Raw genomic sequence first — 21,995 nt, forward strand, 5'->3', positions numbered from 1 at the left:
ATGCACGGAACACAGGAACACTGACTGACCAGCTGTGCTCCTTACTGCCAGCAAACCTTAGAGGCCCTGGCAGACTCAGACTCCTCAGCTTACATTGGTTTCATTTCTGACAGGCTATTCCTGCAGGCTGAGGATAAAGCACTTGCTAAAAATCACAGCTTCAGTTCTAGAGCCACTAATAGTTATTGCTCTGGCACTGGTTACGGTGAGCACTACACTGACTCGAACCAAGCACACAGGGGATTCTTGAACTGTGCCATATTACGTATATTCCCTTTCAAATTATACCAAAAATGTCTGCTGGCTCTGGTTCTGGCCCAGATTATAAAGATTTTACATGTTTAAAGACAACCATGGTACCACCTTCTCCTCTAAAGAGGAGGTTTTGACAGCCCTAGCTAAACTGGGGCAGAGTCTTCAGGTCTGCTGCTGCCTGTCACAGCCCTGCCTGAAACAGCCCTAAGAGAACCTGAAGAGCTTCAAAATGTTAAGAGATTCCTGTCACTGGAGCTTGAACAATGTGGTCCTGAGACGTGCTAGAAAGGCCAAATGTGAGCAGGACCAGCACTTCCTCCAGCCTCCCCCCTGCTCCCCAAGCACAGAAGCAGGCCAGTGCCTCCAGAAGGCAGCCCAGGAGCTCAGCGGGTGGCTTCTGACCCTGCTTAGAGGACAAAGAGCGGTCACAGCACGCCAACTGTTTCACAGCTGTCATGTCACACTGTGGGTGAGCTCCATGGAGGAGGCAGGAAGAACAGAATGTTGTGAGCAACACATAGTCAGCAAGCACTGAGTTCAGCCTGGAGAAGAGAAGCTGCGTGGAGACCTCGGAGCAGCTTCCAGCGTCTGAAGGGGGCTACAAGGATGCTGGGGAGGGACTCTTCATCAGGGACTGTAGCGGTAGGACAAGGGGTGATGGGTTCAGACTGAAACAGGGGAAGTTCAGGTTAGATCTAAGGCAGAAGCTCTTCCCTGTGAGGGTGCTGAGGCGCTGGCACAGGGTGCCCAGAGAAGCTGTGGCTGCCCCATCCCTGGCAGTGTTCAAGGCCAGGTTGGACACAGGGGCTTGGAGCAAGCTGCTCCAGTGGAAGGGGTCCCTGGCCATGGCAGGGGGTTGGAACTGCATGAGCTTTAAGCTCCATTCCAACCCAAACCATTCTGTGACTCCATGATTCTGCAGAAAAGAGCCACCAGAAGTTCACTGGCAGACAATGCCAATAAATTTTTTTTCCTCTTCTTAATGTTACAGCCAGGGCCACTGTGATTACAATGGCACAGTTTGCAAATTAACCTTCTAATATTAAAGCACAGTTACTGATTCTTCTAGAAGAAGATTTTATCTTGCCATTTAAGCCATGGCTTGAAGAGTATCGTTTTGCTGCCCTTTTTCTGATACAGTATTCAAAGAGCTTAGTAAATCCAAGACTAAGGCCTCACATACAAACTTACGTTATCTCCTAATCACAGGTTTGGGAAAAAAACTTGGCTTATTTCTTTTCTAAGGCTTATTCCTGAACACTCATCCATTTCAAAGTACTTTCTCTAAGCAGGCCATGAACTGCATTGGATTTTCTTGCGATGAATGAAGAATCAAGTTAAAGGAAACATCAACAAGAACAGAAACACAGATCAAACATGGTAACTTTGAAAATACAGTCACAAAGGGAAACTAAGGAGACAAGGAAAAGCGCCTGGAAAGAACTCGCCATCACCTTAATGCAAACACCATTTACTGATACAGCTCAGCATAGCTCTGCTGTTAGAAGTGCAGAAAAATCCTTTCTTTGATCACTAGCCATTGAATTACTGCCTTGACATTCTCCTCCATCCTTTTCTTGTCAACAAATAGCCGGACTGCATCCCTGCAACTGATGAATGGGTGTAAAGCTTAAAGCAGGATCTGGACTGTAAGTCTTTCCAAAAATCCTAAAATGAAGTTACGACTAACTGTCTCCCTCTCTTAAATACACCATCTTTCCCTACTGCAGCTCCTTGGGGGGGGGACTGGCTGTGCCAAAGCTTTCAAGAACTACCGGGCTCCATTTGCTCTGCTTTAGTAATTACAGATTCCAGAGACCTGTAAGGCCTCTACTCAATGTCTTAGTACGATAAACCAGGTATATTTCTCAGAGTCAGACCCCTGGAGTGTCTGAACTTGAGATTTTAAGAGGGATCACAAGAGGGTTGCTCTTAATTAAACTGAAGCTATATTCTTAGCTTGCATTCACCTGTTACTTTAGATAAGGAAGACTCAAGCTAATACATTAGTAAGTTGAAATAGTAATGCCTGGTTGCCACTGCAGGTCCTAGACAGGTAATAGTCTTTTCCTGTCCCTGCAAAAACAAGAATCAGAACACAGCCCAGTTTCAGAATTAGCTGACCCAACAAATCACTTACCGAAGAAAACTTCAGGCTGCCCTTTCCCAGCTCAGGTGTTTTATCAACAATGACCACGTACACACTATCCACAGATACCCCTGCGCAAAGTTTTATTGCAGTCAGCTCAAAGACCAGCTTATCAAGAGTGGACAAGCGGCTGTTAGGCACATTTACAACTCCAAAGCAATGCACTGACCCTAGGACTGTCCTGCCTAGATCCTTATGAAGGTGTTTCCCATTCTTATCAAGAGAACCCATTCTGTCACACTGCCAAGAGTAAAACTAGTTCTGTGATAGAGGCTCTAGAATCATAGACTCATAGAATGGTTTGGGTTGGAAGAGACCTTGAAAGCTCATCCAGTCCAACCTCCTGCACTGAGCAGGGACATCTTGAACTAGACCAAGCTGCCCAGAACCACATCCAGCCTGGCCTTGAATGTCTCCAGGGATGGTTCATCCACCACCTCTCTGGGCAGCCTGTGCCAGGGTTTTACCACCCTCATAGTACAGAATTTCTTCCTCACATCCAGCCTCAATCTCCCTCTTTTAATTTAAATCCATCACCCCTCATCCTGTTGCAACAGGGCTTACTAAAAAGTCTCTTCCTCTTTCTTATAGGCCCTTTTTAAGTATTGAAAAGCTGCAATAAGGTCTCCCTGGAGCCTTCTCCAGGCTGAAAAACCCCAACTCTCTCAGCCTTTCCTCACAGCAGAGGTGCTCCAGCCTCTGATCACTTCTGTCACTCCCCTTGACCCTCTCCAACAGGTCCATATCTTTCTGTACTGAGGACTCCAGAGCTGGACACAGGAGTGCAGGAAGGCCTCACCAGAGTGGAGTAGATGAAGACAATCACCTCCCTTGACCTGCTGACCACTGCTTTTGATGCGGCCATGGACATAGCTGGCGTTCTGCCCGTTCACATCTAGCCTTTCATCCACCAGTACCTTCAAGTCCTTCTCCTCAGGGCTGCTCTCAACCGCTCCATCCCCCAGCCTGTATTGATACCAGGGTTGCCCTGGCCCACATGCAGGACCCTGCACTTGGCCATGTTGACCCTCAAGAAGTTCACATGTGCCCACTTCTCAATCTTGTCCAGATCCCTCTGGGTGGCATCATGCCCCTTGGTGCGTCAACTGCACCACTCTGCTTGGTGTCACCTGCAAACCTGCCAAGGGTGCCCTTGATCGCACTAGGTCACTGCTGAAGATATTAATCAGTACTGGTTCCAGTATGGACCCCTGAGGGCCACCTCTCATCACTGATCTCCATCCAGACATTGAGCCATTGACCACTACTCTCTGGATGTAACCATCCAGCCACTTCCTTATTCACCAAACAGTCCACCCATCAAATCCATGTCACTCCAGTTTAGAGAGCAGGATGTTAGAATCACAGAACCATAGACTAGATTGGCTTGCAAAGGACCTTAAGATCACCCAGTCCCAACCCCCTGCCATGGACAGGGACACCTCTCACTAAACCACGTCACCCAAGGCTCTGCCCAGCCTGGCCTTGAACACCTCCAGGGATGGAGCATTTACCACTTCTTTGGGCAGCCTGCGCCAGAGCCTCACCACCCTCACAGTATGTTGTAGGGGACCGCATCAAAGGCTTTACAAAATTCCAGTCAGATAACATCCATAGCCCTTCCCTTGTCCACTGATGTAGTCACTCCATCACAGAAGGCCACTAGGTTGGTCAGGCAGGACTTGCCCTTGGTGAAGCCACAGTAGCTGTTCGACACCACCTCCCTGACCTCCATGTGCCTCGGCATGGCTCCTAGAAGGATCCGATCCATGATCTTCCCAGGCACAGAGGTGAGGCTGATGGGTCAGTACTTCCCAGGATGCTCCTTTCTATCCTTATAAAGAATGGGTGTGATACTGCACTTTAGTCCTGTTATAGAAACTAGTCTGAGCACAGTCACAGGACCTAAATGACCATGGAAATAACAGACTAGTAGTGAGTACATATTCCACATATGGAATGGGCTAACCAGTTGAAGAATTTTAATCACACAGTCTTTATTCCCTTATTTTCAATAACTACAGAAGGCTAAAAGGAAGCATATTCTCACAGACTTTCTATTTCTGATATCAGATTTACAGCCAGATATGGCTACAGTGTTCCTTTTGCTCAGCATGAAGAAGCTACATAATGGTGTTTCCAACTGCTTTACTTACAGAATGGACTGACTCATCCCCGAGAGGAATACTATCATTTATAAGTGCACCCACGTGCACAGATACAGAGAAATTCCACATATAATTTTAGTGCATGTGTCACTACTAGACTGTGTGTGTAGGTGACCTGAATGTATAAGTGGAGGAGAGAAGGCATCTTTAGAAGACATTTCAGATACATGCTGAGCTTCCGAGGGGAAGATACTGTAGAAAGACACGGCTAAATTTATCCCAGGTGGAACTAAGCAATTTTTTCCTCCCTCTAAATCAACAACAGCTTCAGACTGTACATAGATCTGGATGAAAGGTAAAGTCAGCAGGAGGAGTAAGAACCACATGATCTGTGTTTCAAAATCAATGTGGGTTCAACTATATTTCCTCCCTGCTCCAATCCCTAAAGCTTCCTTTCACCAGTATTTTCTCCAACACCTTTCTATTTTGCATAGACACACAAGTTATCCGAGTCCTCCAGAGACCCATAACAGAAGAGATGGATAGTTTACTATGACTGACATCCAGATGGAATACTTGATTCCATTTATAGGAAAACCCTATGCAACCGGATTCAAAGAGCATGTTTCATCCACTGAGGCTTCAGACCCAGCTTTCCCAGGAGGTGTAAATTCACAGCAGGTCACATTCCAGGCTTTATGAGAGTGTATTTGGATGCACCAGTTCTCTACCACAAAATTTTATATTTATATTTTATAGCTAAATGTACAGCCTATGAAAGAGCATCAATGGTGCAGTTAGCTTTCAGCACCTGAACCCCTGAAAAAGCTTGCTGGGAGCAGCCCCTGAATGGGTGCACTCTGTAGGCAGCAGTTGTGCAGCAGGATTGTCAATCCACGCACATTCACATCCGCACCCTAACGGGCCAGTTGTCTCCAGTACTGCAAATGTCCACTATTTCCACAAGTATGACAAGATTTGGGGGTTGTTTTGTTGAAAGGGTAAGTCGCAAGACCCCAGATTTAGGTTATTTCTATGTGACAAAATTGTTGCTCTGTTGTCCTATTCGTTTTTAGAAGTACCGGTTGAGAATGACAACCTAATACAGACAGTTTCACAACACACACACGAGATGTAGATATAAAAACTGCACTACAATGCCAAATGCAGTTTCATCATAAAACAAGGTATTGCATAGCTTACATTGGTTGATCACGTATTTCTCATTTAAAGTACGTAAAGATTCATCCTATTCATGTATTTTCTCAGTATTTCATCTGCACGTACTGGCTCCACATTAAAATAAATGGTAAAATTTAGCATATTTAAATCAGCAACATCACTCGAGTCAGTTGCCATGTGCTACTAACATAGAAGCATAAAACCCAAAGGTGAAAAGTACCTTCTTCCAAGATGTCAAGGCTCTGCCTGTTACACGTGCGTTCTCTCTCATTCTCCTTTTCATAGTCATATTCAAAGCTTTCTTCTTCGTTTACTGACATTGCTGAAATTATCCCCGACACGATGCCTCAGTCTCACAGGAGATGGGAAATCATTCCCTTGGAGGCTGTATTTCTGGGGAGAGCAAAGCCAGGTCTCCACAAAGCAGGATACCATCTTTCCTCACTCACATGCTCAGCCCGGGAGCTCCTGAGCGACTGAGCGTCCTTAGCACAACAGCTTTGTATCGTACAGATGGGGTGGAGGAGGGAAGAGACCATCTGCCTAATAATTACTGGAAGATGTATGCTGCTCCTCATACCAGCTCTGAGGGTAGCCGGTTTGTGCTCAACAGCTCCACTAGCCTATTTCAAACAAATAGGTGGGCTGAAAGCCCTGTCCTTGGAACTCCTCACATCACCAAGGTCCTCTCTCCTCTGCCCCTGCTCTTCCAAGCACGGTGGTAGCTTCCCATGAGTGCCTCAGCCACACGGAAGTTGGACCAGCCTCCAACTGTCACACCTACGAAGGGTGTGCACCTTCACGGAGCTAAATCAGCTCTCAGGCTGCCTAATGCTGCAAGAAACCAGATTTCACAGGAGCAGTGAACAGTCTGTACATGCCCATCCCGCCCAGCGCAGAGATCCTGAGAGCTGAGGCTGATCTGCAGCAGGGGCTGACTGCAGCATCCACCAACACACAGAAACCAGGGGTGAAGAATCAGCCTGGGGAAAGGGAGCTTTTTTTATTGCTCTGACGAAAGATTGTGCTTTACAAAGCATTTAAGTGATATATCAGCTGTCAAATACCATGTTTTCCACAGTCATCTTTGCTCTTCCGTTTGCTGGGGGAAACCAAGTACCTCAAGTTCCCATGTGCACACCAGTGCATTTTCAAGAGTGTATGTAACTCTTCTATGCTCAACAACAAACAAAACTCCTTGTGCTCTTGGTTTCCAACCAGTTGTGTTTGGTCAACTTGGTTACACACCCAGAGAAGGTTAACTTATTTAACCTTCTGCAGCTATAGAAATCTAATGCTTGCCAAGTTGCCTCCTTCACTTCCAATGGCAAAGAGATGCCCTTTGCTGCTTGCAGAAAGCATTCCTATCTGCGTCACAAGGCAAAGTGGAAGCACTGCAAGGCAAAGGGAGCTCATCGCCCTCTGAGGGGACAGAACTGCTAAGGAGGCAGGCAGACAAACATGATAAGCCAGTAGAACAGTTAGGTCATGTACAGTTTCTCTGCTACCAAGGAGCTGACAAAGTACCTGGAGAAGGGCTTTGGATGAGGGCCTGTAGGGATCAGGCAAAGAGGAATGGCTTCAACCTGCCAAAGGGGAGACTGAGCTGAGCTCTTAGGCAGAAGCTCTTCCCTGTGAGGGTGCTGAGGCGCTGGCACAGGGTGCCCAGAGAAGCTGTGGCTGCCCCATCCCTGGCAGTGCTCAAGGCCAGGTTGGACACAGGGGCTTGGAGCAAGCTGCTCCAGTGGAAGGTAGCAAGGCGTTGGATACTGGGTGAGCTTTAAGGTCCTTTTCAACCCAAACCAGGCTGTGATTCTACCACTCTCTAGTGGTGTGGAAGTATGAGGCAGTAAGAGAGAGGAAGGAACCAGTTTTATACAATCACAATGGTTTAAGTTTTAAACTCTTGATATTTATATGCAAAGAGTATAACATGTTTATATGTTTATAGCCAAAGAATATGAAATGCACTTAAGTGCTTGCTGAGGAAAGGAACACTCATTTCTGAATAAAGATCTTACTACTCAAACTTAACAACTAGACCTTTGACTGCCAAAATTTACTGCAATTTTCAGCAGCAGCAATAGCCTCAAGAACTCAGCGAGGGAAAAAATGGGTTTGTCCCTTTCTTCCCGTATCATGACAATAAAAGATGTCATTTTAGTCATAATGTAATGGGGATTACTTCCAGTTTCTGATAGCTCAGGGCTTTCCTGTGTCTTCATTTCTGCCATTTAGCAGTGAATCCAACTCCTAAAAAAATAACGCAAAAACCAGACAGTGAGAGTTTTAAGTACCTACTTGCCATCCAAGGTCAATTCACCACATTTCAGCAATAGCTAGAGAATGGAAATTCAGAGAGTAACTACAATAAGTCATTTTAAAAGAAGGCAAAAAGCACCTTGTAAAGATTAGGGACAGAAAAGTCAACACCTGCCAACCCTGTTGACATACTATGGTTTTAATAACATACACAACAATATAAGGAGAGTAGGTGCATCTTCTCACAAGCTGACTTCTGACCTGTGACTCATGTCAACTCATGCCACACAGAAGGACTCTGACATTCAAAAGCTGAAAGATAAGCATTATAATCTCTATTTTGATATCAGCACAAGATAAATGCTGATACAAATTCATAATGGGTGGAGAAGGAATGTTACACCACCCTCACGCTATCAACTCAGTTTCAGTGCCATTCTGCATTAAGTCCCTTTAGTGGTGCTGGAATATTTGCTTGCTAAAGATTAAGAGCCAGGTTTCAAACAGATACCAAACAATAAGCAGCTATGAAGGAGGGGGAGCTAAATGGTATATGGTTCTGAAAACATACATTCTCATCAGGAAAGATTCAAAAGAGATTTTTATTACTTGCGGTAAATACATACTCAGGGACTTGAAGAATATACCAGAATGAACATTCACTTCGATGGGTTGCCACTGCAAAGTGAATTTGGCACATTTGCTGCTATCACCACTCTGACTTAGTGGCTGAAGACATTGAACTCCTTTCAGGAATCTTGCTAAGTGAGTTGCAATGCTGAAAACACACATCCTCATACAATGCCAGTACTAAGGTACAGCCTGCCTTCAGTAGCTTGGCAATCAAACAGGAAACACATAAATTGGGAGCTAGTTTGAAGAAGGGTGAGGCTAGACACAATACAAACAAACCCTCAGATCCTGACTCAGTGTTTCCACGGAACTCCAAGGTATTCACATCATTTTGACCTTCCCTTATCAATAAAAACATCTAGACTTTTGCACAATTAGCCACATTCATTTGGACCATAACTGACCAGTAACACAATACTGCATTTAGAACAAAGAGATTCTCTGTAAGCAAACAAGTCCTAAAAACAGCGGCTGAAACAGCAGCGCTTGGATTCAAAATGTGCTGAAGGAGAAATGTGGGTGGTTTGGGTTGAGCTTTTCAGGGAGGGGTATAAACAGACCATTGAACACATGCTTCCTATTCTGATTTACAGTCAAGCAAAGTTGCATGTTCAAATCTGTACAGGTTCTGCACGTTTCCCACTCCTTCAAATAAGTCTTATCCAAATTATTCCCTTTGCCACTTACCCAAAAGGACAGCACATTACTGTTGCAGAAAGGCACCGAATGGGATGAAGTGGGAAAATGCTCATCTGGAAATTTAGCAGCTGAGCAGAATAAAGAGGAAAAATACCTCTATACTGAAATGTAAGCCATATAAAGCAGCATGCAAGTAGCTTAGGTTTGACTGCATAAAGAACAGAGTCAGCGGAGGGATAAAGAAGTGACATGGCAAAAAGCAGAAAACTAGGAAAATGGTATCAATGACTACATGAACATAAGCAAGGTGCAACCATATTTATTGAATATAAAGGCCATAGGAGCAAAACAAGAACAACCCGAATGAGAATTTCAGCTGCATACCTACAGAGCAAGGGCTGTTCCAGAGACTGCACCCTACAGGCATTTGTATGGTATCTACAGGTTTAGATGGCATACCCACAGTCATAACCCCAGAGTTACCCTGTCCACAGGGATGGAGACAAAAGGAGCTAATCAGCACAGCTCACGGAAAACAGTCCTCCATCAGCCAAGCTCTCCACACTGTGAAGGCTTGCAAGGTTACTTGTAAATAAGGTGCACAGAGAAGAAACATGGAGAACCAAGAACTCCTGAAGAGCTGCAGCAAGGACTATGAAATATTCTGCTGATGCTATCTTAATGGAAAGAGTCTCACATCTGTAAAGGCATGCTAATATGTGCAAGCATAAGGGATCATTCTTGAAGTGGAGGAGAGGTCAAGGAGAACAAGCATTAACATTGTTAATTATTGTTCAGCTAAAAGAAAGTCCAAGACCTTGCTGATAATCAGTATGGTGAGAAACAGAATAAAGGTGCAAACAGGAACTGCAAACAGAACACGATATGAAAACATTTCAGTGTGAGCAGGAAGAAAATACAGGGAGGGGTTAAAAGTGATAGAGAAGAGCAAAAGCAGGGTTAGGGGTGCCGGAAGGACCAAGAGTGAGACAAGGTGGTTCAGGCCAACATAAAAGGGGTTAAAAGCTTTGGCACGTGTGACAAATAGGGCACACAATGTGACTGGCAGGGGGGAAAAAAGGAAAAGACACTGTTTGCTCCATAAGAAATGGCTGAAACTCATGGCCAGCAAAAAGAGAAGAGAGCCAGTTGCAGACATGCAGGCACCTGAACTGCAGGCAATGAGCTCTCAGCCATTAGCGTGCTGTTGTTCAGCTAGAAATAAATGAATAACGGAAGAAACCGCAAGAAACGTAATTTGATCCAAAGTCAACCTGGATTTCTCTAGAAAGCACTGATCATTAAGAGAATGAAAAATACTGGCCAAAGAAAGAGGGACAACTGGAACCAGGCTATTCATAAAGATCTCTATGGGTTTCTACCTATCTGCTTAGTTGTTTGGTAGTTTGGGGGGGGGGGGTATGTCATGCAAGTTGCATTATGTGAGATTTCTTCTTTTAAGAATCTATTTGGTTTTGTCTATAAAAATCCCACCTACATGAACCTAGACTTTTATACTGTTATCTTTCAGGTAAGAGTCTACAAAAGCATCACCCTTTGCTCTTTTATCACTGGTTCTATCAGAGTCTGCTATGAAAGTAGCTACTTCCCTACTCAAGTACACAGCCAGCTCTTTCCCCCTCCCCATTCCACCTACACAATATATTTCATTAATGCCAAGTAAGGTGACAACTGTCACCCATATTATACAATGATAGTTGAAAATGGATCTAAAAAGAACAGCGTACTGCTATTTATAGACGCTTCAATTTGTTGTCATGTTAGTTAACAGCAGTGATTCAAATAGAGTGTGACATTTTGTTGTCTACTTCCATTTAATCTTACCAAAAATAAACTCTGTAGAGGACCTTACATAAAAGGGATTAATTCCTCATTCCAACTCCAGAAACTCTTGGTAAATAATTATAAATGGTAAATTTTGTGCATTTGTTCATTTGCTTCTGGAAGGTATTAAAAAAGAATTACTGCCACCGAATGCAAGTTGAAGACATCATGACTACATCAGCCCATACAGAATTTATTACAGCTGAGGTAACAGTGAGAGTCATTGAAACCTTCTATCTGGTGTAATCTTAGGGTGTTCTTTCTTTGTTTTCTTGCTTTGAAGAGCAAGAAACTATGCGCTACTGAAAGAATCATTAAATAAAGGATAACAAATGGAATCACATCTTTTAAATGGAAATCTGAGTGCCAGCGACTCTGACAAAAGAATATATAAGTAATCAGAAAAATAATTCAATGGGATAACATCTTGTGAGGTTTCCTATTGCTATCAAAGCACTGCCAACCCTCCTCCAGTGTTACAGTTACCAAAGAGGTTGAGCTGGGTGGGATTCACAGTTGAACACAGACATACAGGAGCTCCGGAAGGTCCATGGGCATAGCAGTGAAATAAGCTAATGAGGCATCATCTTGTCTTAAAATAGATATTCAAAACAGGTCAGCTGAGCTGCAAGCACCAATCACTCTCTACTGAGTATAAAAAGCATCACTGGCAAATGACACTGATATTGACAAATAATGGTAGAGAAACCAAACATCAAAAGACAAGCATCTCTTACAACATGCCATTTGCTCCAGGTTTTTGGAAAAGCTCTGTTTTCTGCTACTGCCTTTTGTCTCCTACTACAATTAGAATACGTTTCTCCATCAATAGTAAATACCAATACTGCTTTAAACCCAAATTAACAAGCCAGTACCAAAGTCCAAAGACTGCCTTCCACCATACCTCCTGTCTTCCTCACACACTTGGACTGGGAGAAGCCAAAGAAAGCTAAAGCACATAACGTTCCATGAAACTCTGTAAGAGTACCATTCACCCCAGGGCTGACAGCACTATCCTTCCATCATGTGAAAAACAGCATTTTAATTAAAACTTAAAAGTAATCTTAAAAGAAGCATTATGCCTTACCTACTGGAGCATATCAACATTAAACCCTGCTTTCTCTTAGGGGAGAACTTCCTAAGCAGCCAGCCAGAGCATGCCCTATGTGACTCTCAGTAGATCTCTGCTCAGGGAAGGAGTACCCTGGGCACTCCTCAGGAGTATGCATTTATAAAATATATAATTTCTATATATATTTATATAATTAAAGATAATCAGGGGCTCAGCGCAAAAAAACCTGGCAGCCCAGAATCACACCAGCCACCACAGTGCTCCTGAGGCCCTGATCCCACAAGGTGCTTGCCTAACACCTGCTGATTATTCCATTACTATGGAACTCCCATAGTTTCTCCAGTGCAGCATACACCTTAAAGGCAAAACTGAGAAGCAGTTCTCAGCTCATTCAGGCATATCATGCTTCTGCACAATGACACTTTGAGCACACAGAGGACCATGATAAGAACACTAAAAAGAAACCTATCTGTACTTAACCTAGGGAAAACACAGAAATCAGCTACTGCTCTTAATGACAGTACAACTGTCTGATCTGAAGCATCTAAAACCAGGCCAACTAAGCCTGTTACATCATACGGATTAATGGGTACACAGATTAAATCAGTATTTACTAGGGTTAAACCTAGAGGATAAAGGTTACGTAAGGGGTTCAATCCAACTTTAAGTGGTCAGATCTTTCCTCTTTGAACACGTGGACAGGAATACCTAAACAAATGCAAGAGAAATTCAAGTTTAACAGGCTTCTGAGATTGGATTCAGATCCTAAAAGATCATAAACCCCCAATTTTGTCACACATATTTACTCTGCACATCCTCTCTGATACTGTTATCAAAGCACTATGAAATATCTTTGTGTACAACATAATACATCCCGTGGGCCTACACTCCTTACTCCTTTCTGTTCTTTGCTTCACCGTGATCTCAGACCCGTCTTATTTAAGCCGCGCTCCTCTCCAACCAGGATAAAATCCGTATACAACCACTGCTTTCCCAAAGGCTGTATTTTAGTTTAGAGGTTACCACAGAGTGACATCAATAAGGAGTCTTGCTTTTTCCACTCTGCAGAGAGTACTTTTAGCATTCCTTACCCTTCCCCATGTGCCTTCTATCAGAAAATCTTCCATGCTGTCAAAGAAATAAATGCCCAAGCAAACACTAGAAAAATTGCAAGAGGCCCACAAGATAACACTCACCAGAGCCTGAAATGTTTCCAATTCAAAAGTTAACCTGCTCACTTTTAAGAAGATACAGTTTTAAATGTCTTTCACAAATAGACAGAGACAAAACATGTCCTGCTGCTTAACACATTAAATACATATGTATTACAGCGTATTGGGAATACATAAAAAAAAAATAGACATAAACCAACACAGAATCTTACAGTAAGAGTATTTAAATTCAGCTCAATTATTAGACATGCAGTTAACATTCCAAATATTACTGCCCCTGCCCTAAGATTGCTCATGTAGCACATATGCTCCTCTGCCACTCCCTCAGAAAGAGAGAAAGCTGTCCAGCCATCTCCTGTAGCATGGTCACAAGAGATGCTGAGGTGCAACAGAGATATGGGCATCTCCACTACACCATCTCCACCACACCGGGTTGCTGCCTTTTTCAAGGTATTCCATTTTTCAAACCTCTGAATAACAATGCTCCAGTCTTACAGCTCCAAATTCTGCAACAAGAGACTAGAAAGAAATATTTACCATCCGTGCATTCTTCATAATACCAGTCCAGTTCATAATAATCTGCTTCAATAAATTTCTGCATAGTCAGTATCCGTCAGCAACATAGACGAGATTTCACTCTGCTGCTAAGGTCAAGTGAAATGCAGCCATGCCTTCCTGCCTTTGCAACACACCACAGCGCAAGGAAGCTCCCAGCAAGATGAAAATGAGCCGCACATCCTCAGCGAGGCTGCAACTGAAATAGAAGGGGGGTGTGGAGGGTGTATTTGGCAAGAAAAATAAAAAAGGCTGCAGAAGGGAAAAGCAGATGCCCCGATGGCTCCTCTAATAAAGCCGCTCGGCACAGGAGCCGGGGATGGGTGTTAAAAAAACCATCCTATCAAAAGGCTGATGCGCTGACGTGTGGACACACACCACTGCCTGGCTGCTTCCAACTCCTTCCTTTCCTCCCTGCTCTCCACATCTTTTTCAGTCTAACGTGTTGCCATGGAAACGTGCTGGCTCCAAAAAGCGATGCAGAGATGAAGGAAACACATTTTGCTGTTCCTGGTTTTACAGAGCAGAAGTATTCCTCCATACTGGAAACTGAAATCCTTGCTTTGGAAGCTGATACAATGCTGCTGCCTCACGGAACAGCAGCATCGCGCCATTGCGGTTCACTGGGTACATGCAGTACATTAATGATGAAAAGCTAGTCCATTACTACTCTCCTCCACAGAGTCTGATAAAAGCTTGCCTTCCCCATGGAAAACTGAACTATGCTACTGCCTTGTTACACTGTTTGGGCTGATATAATAGAATCCTTTATGCAGCCTGTTATTGGCAAAGTGGCAAACAGAAACTGAAAGACTCAAAAATCAGGGCAGCAACACATTTCCCCCTGCAACAAAGCTCATCTGCTCCTGCTTTTTGCCCTCTCCATGAACCACTGACCCTTTTTTAAACAAGCATCTAAGCTTCACAGCCAAAACCAAGGGGCCAGGACTAACTTTCACTCATCTGCTCCTAAAAATGCTGAAGGCTGTCAACAGAACAGGTTAATGTTTGTGTCCAGTGTTTTGGAAAGGAAAGAAAAGACTTCTGCAGCACCCAGTAAAATGGTGTTTAAGCTGTTAGAAGACAATCTGGGGAACACATGGCATTAAATCATCACCAAACACTGCAATTCAGAAAGCATTTCTGAATCTGTGCAGGTTCAGGTACCAACGGCATTGATATCCATTTGATTCATAACCACCACATTCTTCACCACTTTCTCCCCCTTTCTTAGTAAACTGTATGCAACACATGTTAATAGCAGCTATAGGGGGGCTGACCAAGGAGGTGCCTGTCTAGCTGAAGACTCCATCTTTTAAGAGCAGCCGTGAGCAGGTAGGGCAGAACTAGCCAATACCTCCCTCAACTCCCCTCCCAACTTCCAATTATTTCCAGCTCCAGAGACAGCCTGGGAGAGATACAGCTTGTCCTGAAGTTCCTGAAGGACTTATCCTGTCTGTTCCTGAGCCCATGTACATTTTCAGCACCTCCAACATTCTCCTGCAAGGAGTTCCCTGCATCTGCTATTCATGATATAAGAAACCCTCACCTTTTGCTTTGCAACTCACTTTTACGAACCTGATCTGGGGCTTTCAGCTGTGGAAATCTGAATGCTCAATTCATCTCTCCTTTCCAATCACTCGTGATCTTGCAGATTTCTGTTAAGCTCATCCTCACTCATGTCTTTTCTAGGTTGTTACCACTTACTCCACTCCCTGACTGGTACCACTTTGCTTTACTGTAATAAAGCAAACACCTATTTTACTGTAAAACAGGTAAGGAATAGTCGAGCTATGCAGAGAAAAACACATTGGCTTTGTTACCACTTTAGTATTTCAGCTTTACTGGTATAAAGCCTTATCACTGCAATAACTTTGAGATTGGGAATTGCCACATCCCTTGCATATATTAATAGCTAAAGCCCACTTTAGCAGATCTGTTCACGCATTTGCCACACATCTGTCAGTGGCAAGTGCCTATGTTATTCACTCAGCTCCAATGTTCCAGACCAGGGCCAAATTCAAATATACCTTTGTTTGCAAGTACACGACCTCACTGGAAAATAAAATGTTTCCAATTCTGCAAATAAAATAATTAGATCAAAAAAACATCACTGGGTTCATCCTAGAATATAGTAACAAATACACACAAGATTCCCCTCTACTTGGCACTGGTGAGGCCACATCTGTAGTGCTGGGTCCAGTTCTGGGCTCCCTACTGTAAGAGACATGGACATACTGGAGAGAGGCCAGCAAGGATGTAATACGGAAACAGGTAGGTTAACCTGCTGTAGGCTGCAAATGCTGCCATTCTTGGGAGGCAAACTCAAAGCAAAGAAGCACAGCCTTAATCAAGGCACCACCACATTCAACCTGCACTTCCCCCCTGTTTATAGGATACCAAAATGCAAAGTCAACAAGAATTGAGCAGCCTGCACCTGAGCTTTGGCTGCCACAACGAAGGCTGCTGTCTTCAGCTTCTGCCCCTCCATACCCACCAGAGACCAGGAAATCTCCATGCCCTGTCAGCTTCTAGCCTTACACATGAAAAGCACAAGCCATTCTTATTTCCAGGAGGACAGAGGCTACCCTATGCCACCGTCTTCACATCAAGCTAACCTTAGCCCTCTTGAAATCAAGAGATATAATGAGATAAACAAAGGTCTGAAAAACAAAACCTCCTCTCATTTTGACAGAGATAGTGTTATTTTTGGCTTCATTTTGCTGACTAGATTCTTGTTGCGCCCAATACTGATGTGAAAGCAATACAGTGAGCGTATATGAACCTCAGGTTAGTAAATCACACAGGATTAAAAGCCACTAAAAGCCTATGGACATGCAAAGTTCATACAACTACCTTTAAACACCCCCTGTATGTTGAAGAGAGCAAGCATTTTTGCCAAACGTGAGCATTCTGCGCTCACACTGTGCCATCTTGGAACAGAGGAATGTGTCAAGACACTCCCTCCTGCCCTAGCTCAGTCTGCATACTCACAAAGCAAGAGCTGTTCATGCCATTAAATGCAATTAAGGCTACACTGTTAAAGTACTGGCAGAGAAAAAAAAAGGTTCCTATAGCAACATTAACTCAATTGCTGTGCATATAAGCTATTTGTTCCACTTGTATTATTTTTGTCCCAAAGGTAATTTTGGTCTGGTGATGTTATGAAACAAGCATTTAAAATATAAAGAATGAACTCTGGCTACCAGTTTGAATTGCTGCAGGGACTCTCTCCTTTTTACCTCCTGACATTTTAAACAAAGGAGTTCTCCAACATGCTAGAAGTTTCTTCCTCACCCCCATTTCAATGAGACAGGGTAAAAACGGAGGTGGGGGGTTAGGGCTTTTTGGTTTCTTGCTGTTTCCCTACAGATCTGATTGGGAACATACTGCTATAAACCAGAAAGACATCATTTTCCTGTGGAGAAAATCACTTGTGCGGTCAAATGATTTCAGTACTCCCCAAGAGACCTGGAAATACGGGATGAAGGTATGATCTTCCCAGCATGAATACAGAAACCCCAGACAGACAGAATACTGTACATTCAGGTACCCAGAAGCAAGCATCCCTTCAGTTGTATGAGAAATAGTAGCTCCATAAAGCAGGAGCTGGAAGGATTTTCAAGTTGAATACAGGAGCCTGACCAGGCTACCAAAGCAGCTGGGTGCTTCCAGAACCTGCTTTCAACCTCTGCAGCCCTACTTTTCCTTCCTACAGCTGTATATTGCATTCATCTTAAGTAAAATGTACCAGGATGGCGTAATTTTTCTGGTGGACAGCTTCTACAAACCTCTATGGATTCAAAACTCCACACGACAACATTACCCTCACAGAGGAAAACATACAGACTGATAAAGAACTCTGGCATCCAACTGTGACTATCTAGACTGAAGACTCCTTAAGCTTACATTTATACAAAGAGGTTTTATTACACAGAAAAGTTGGCTTGAAAAGCTCATCGGTCCTTTCCTCCTTCCTTTTTGGATGGAACAAATTCATGCCACAGGTCAATGCTAAATCTGCCTAAATTAGCCAGGTTACTAAAATAAACCAAAGCAAAGCAAAGCAAACCCTAACCACAAACCCCTTTCCTTGTTTAAAGAGAGAAATTGACAGAAAAAATCTACCCCATTCATTTCACCCCTCTGCTCTGCTCTTGCGAGACCCCATTTGCAGCACTGCATGCAGCTCTGGTGTCCTCAAGATAAGAGGGACATGGAGCCGTTGGAGCAAGACCAGGCAGGGGTTGGAACTGGATGATCTTAAGGTCCTTTCCAACACAAACCTTTCTGTGATTCTATGATTTAGAAACATGGCTTCCCAAGGAAGTTGTAGCACCATATTCAAGGATGCATTGAACCACATTGGTAGGGCACAAAGGAGCAGCAAGTCATCCCTGCTGGCCAATAAAGTATTCAAAGAATGCCATTACACACTATGGCACTATAAATCATGCGTTCCCATGCTTAGTCATTCTCAGCATTCTTCTCCAAACCTTTTCCAATTCTGGGAAGATCCTTTGAAACAAGCAGCAGTGATGGATGGAGTATTTCCATGGCAGCTGCAACAGTGTATTATTTCCCAACCCATTTACTATGGGTCACATTCCTCCTCTTGGCTACAGCAGCACATCAGGATGTTCAGATAACTAAACACCATATCCTTCCATTATTTCCTACAGAAGCTACTACTCAGGATAAAGTTGCCCACTCCATTAACATTGTCAAGAGTCCTTTCCATCAGAGCAGCTGTACAATCTGCCTATACACTGCATATTAAATCAGGCATTGCCACAATTACTTTGCAATTTCCCTTGTTTAAATAACTCTGAAGAAACAAAGTCGGTTAAAGAGCATGAAAAAGCAAACAGGCCTATTTAAAAGCCCGACTCATTTTCATGTGCAGGCTGGCAGACTGGTATTTGGAAATTGGGATTTCATTTACTGAAGTGAAGAGGTTTTGGCGTTTCACAGTCCAAAAAGAACATGGAACAGGAGTCATCCTGTGACCTCACATTTAGTAAGAGCAAAATGCTCTGCAACTTAGGTCAGAGACCTCTTCCAGTGTAGTATTTTGCTTAGCAAAACAGGTTGTCAAAACAGGTACAGGTACTTCCTACAGATGGGACAGAGCTGGTCCCTTCTGCACACTGTCAGGGCACACTGACCTCACCTGGTATATACAAAGATCCTTCTGATGCAGAGAACAGTCAAACTGTTCTCCCACTGCAACGAAATCATTTCACCAGAGACAGGGGTAGACAGATGAAATTACTGCAGGAAAAAAACCTCTTTTCCACATGAAAGGATTATTTCTCCCTTCCCCCACATGATTACTGGAGTGTGCTACATTTGCATTTGTATAAGAGCCAAACTGATGTGGTCTTCAGCACCACAGCTGCAGTGTTTAATTAAGCTATCACTGGGCATACATACACTGTAAATGAGACTATGACAGCAAGAATTGAAGAGTAAAGAGAATACACCCCATCCAGCACAAGGGAATGAAGAAGTAAAGCTTTAAACAGATTCTGTAAACTCTTCACCACCTGAAAATAATTTAAACTATAATACCTGTATTTTTGTTTTGTGGTTGTATTTCTCCTGAGACAGCAAAACCAGCTGTAATATGAAGTTGAGCTTCACATCATGCTTGATTAGACAGACAAAACCATTACAGTAGCATGCTTATGACCTAATTTTCTAACACGGAAAAACCCACTGACAGTCATCTCTGCAGCTTCCCAAGAAAGAAATGCAGGTTGCACTACACAGAATGGAATACAGAATCAGGGAGACCAGAACTGGACCCAGCACTCCAGGTGTGGCCCAACTGGTGTCGAGTACAGAGGAAAGATCAACCTCCCTCGACCTGCTGGCAATGCTCCTCCTAACCCAGCCCAGGATACCATTAGCCTTTTTTGCAGCAGGGGCACATTTCTGGTTCATGTTCAGCTTGCTTTCGCCCAGGAACCCCCCCCAGGTCCTTTTTTGCAAGGCTGCCTTCCAGCTGGTCAGACCCCAGCATATACTGGTACATGGGCTTGTTCCTCCCCAGATGCAGGACTTTGCACTTCCCCCTGTTGAACTGCACAAGGCTCTTCTTTCTCATGTCTCCAGCCTGTCAAGGTCCCACTGAATGGGAGCACAATCCTCTGATGTTCCAGCCACTCCTCCCGGATCCTGCCTGTGCATCTCATACTCCCTGATGCTGTGCAGCCTGCTGACTTCCTCTTTTCACTTCTGCACTCGGTGACAGCTCTTCAACAGCAGCACAGCTCCAGCACAAAGGCTCAGTGAGAGGCCCTAGGCACTCCCCAGCAGCCTGGCACTTACCACAGAATCCCAGACTGCTTTGGGTTGAAACGGACCTTGAAGCTCCGGCACTTCCAAGCCCCTGCCATGGGCAAGAACACCTTCCACTAGAAGGTGCATCCACCATCTGAAGCTCTGCCTGGGTTAAGGTGTCTGCCCTGTCAGGGACAGGTGACCCAAAACCTGGGGATTGGACCCTGTAGCACATCACCACCATATCTGGAGATCTAGGCTGTTCTGAACTCAGATGAGGACCCCTTCTTTGCACCTTCCACACAAACTGCTGCATCTGTTGATTGTCTCTGGGAGCTGTGCTCCACACCTGGCTGTTACATAGAGCTCTCCCAACACCAGCTACAAAGGTGTTTGACCATCCCTAACCAGCAGCAGCTACATCAAAGACTCTAAGCACCCTTGGATGAGGAGCAGCTCACAGCTCCTCAGAAGCCACTAGAGCTTCTTCTAGCCCCCATCCCAGTTGCTGCTTACCTACTTTTTTAATAGAATGAAAATGCATCTGTACCCTTCTACAGCTTCAAAACACACCACTCCAAACACCTACCAGCTCTTCAGAAAACTCATTTTAGTGCTGCCGCTTTCGAGGACAGCAATACACCTGCCAGTTGCTTAGATGTTGGCTCACTCCTGGAAGTAACATTTCTCATGGATTCTCTCCTGGGAGCAAATGCAAATGCAAATGCAGATGAACTCAAAGTACAGAACACTGTCACTACAAGTGATGTGGATTCTTTCACAGATAACTGTCTTTGGAGACACCTGGATCTACCCAAACAAACACAGGAACTCTCATTAAATATAATGATATAATTGCAGGTTGAAGGAGGTGATCCTGCCCCTCTACTCTGCTCTTGTGAGATCTCACTTGGATTATTGTGTGCAGTTCTGGTGTCCTCAACATAAAAAGGACATGGAACTGCTGGAACAAGTCCAGAGGAGGCCACGAGGATGATCAGGGACTGGAGCACCTCCCGTATGAAGACAGGCTGAGGAAGTTGGGGCTGTTCAGCCTGGAGAAGAGAAGCTGCGTGGAGACCTCAGAGCAGCCTTCCAGTACCTGAAGGGGGCCTATAGGGATGCTGGGGAGGGACTCTTCATCAGGGACTGTAGCGACAGGACAAGGGGTAATGGGTTAAAACTTAAACAGGGGAAGTTCAGGTTAGATATAAGGAAGAAGCTTTTTACTGTAAGGGTGGTGAGGCACTGGAATGGGTTGCCCAGAGAAGCTGTGAATGCCCCATCCCTGGCAGTGTCCAAGGCCAGGTTGGACAGAGCCTTGGGTGACACAGTTTAGTGTGAGGTGTCCCTGCCCATGGCAGGGGGTTGGAACTGGATGATCTTGAGGTCCTTTCCAACCCTAACTGTTCTATGATAAATGTATTATTCAGAGACTAAAAAGCACAAATAGGTATGCCCAAGTTCCCTATTGACAAGCCAGTCTGATAGACTTAACTATTCATGTTACATCCTGGCTTCAAAGCTGATGGAGACTAGAACACCAGGTACCATTCACAACCAGACTTCATTCTACACCTAAAAATATCCTGCACTACCTCAAGTTCAAGTACCAATTCCAATTATCTTTGAGTATCTCTAAAAGCTTGAAGAAGATACAACAACAATGTGTATGTGTAGTGCACTTTAATTCTGACAAAAGGATTCCTTTTGTATTGCAGCAAAATTGATGAATTCTTCCTTTGGCTAAAGAAAATTTTGATTCTGAAATTTCACTGTTATTACTTATAAAGCTTCACTACATCCACAGAATTCTTAAACCACAGATACTGACT

General features: G+C 44.1%; 1 protein-coding gene across 5 annotated transcripts in view; it reads right to left on the reverse strand.

Moving 5' to 3' along the window:
• Window positions 1-21,995, reverse strand: part of TRAK1 (trafficking kinesin protein 1) — a 138,983-nt gene that overhangs the window by 43,241 nt on the left and 73,747 nt on the right. Inside the window, exon 1 of one of the 5 annotated variants that reach the window (XM_065665489.1) lies at window positions 5,915-5,985. The exons of the other annotated variants lie outside the window; for them this stretch is intronic. The gene's annotated coding sequence lies outside the window, so the exon portion shown is untranslated. Of the gene's footprint in view, window positions 1-5,914; window positions 5,986-21,995 lie in introns of those variants that run through there. 5 annotated transcript variants of the gene reach the window in all.

This window comes from Lathamus discolor, chromosome 2 (assembly GCF_037157495.1).
Source record: "Lathamus discolor isolate bLatDis1 chromosome 2, bLatDis1.hap1, whole genome shotgun sequence".
NCBI classification, from domain to species: Eukaryota; Metazoa; Chordata; class Aves; order Psittaciformes; family Psittacidae; genus Lathamus; species Lathamus discolor.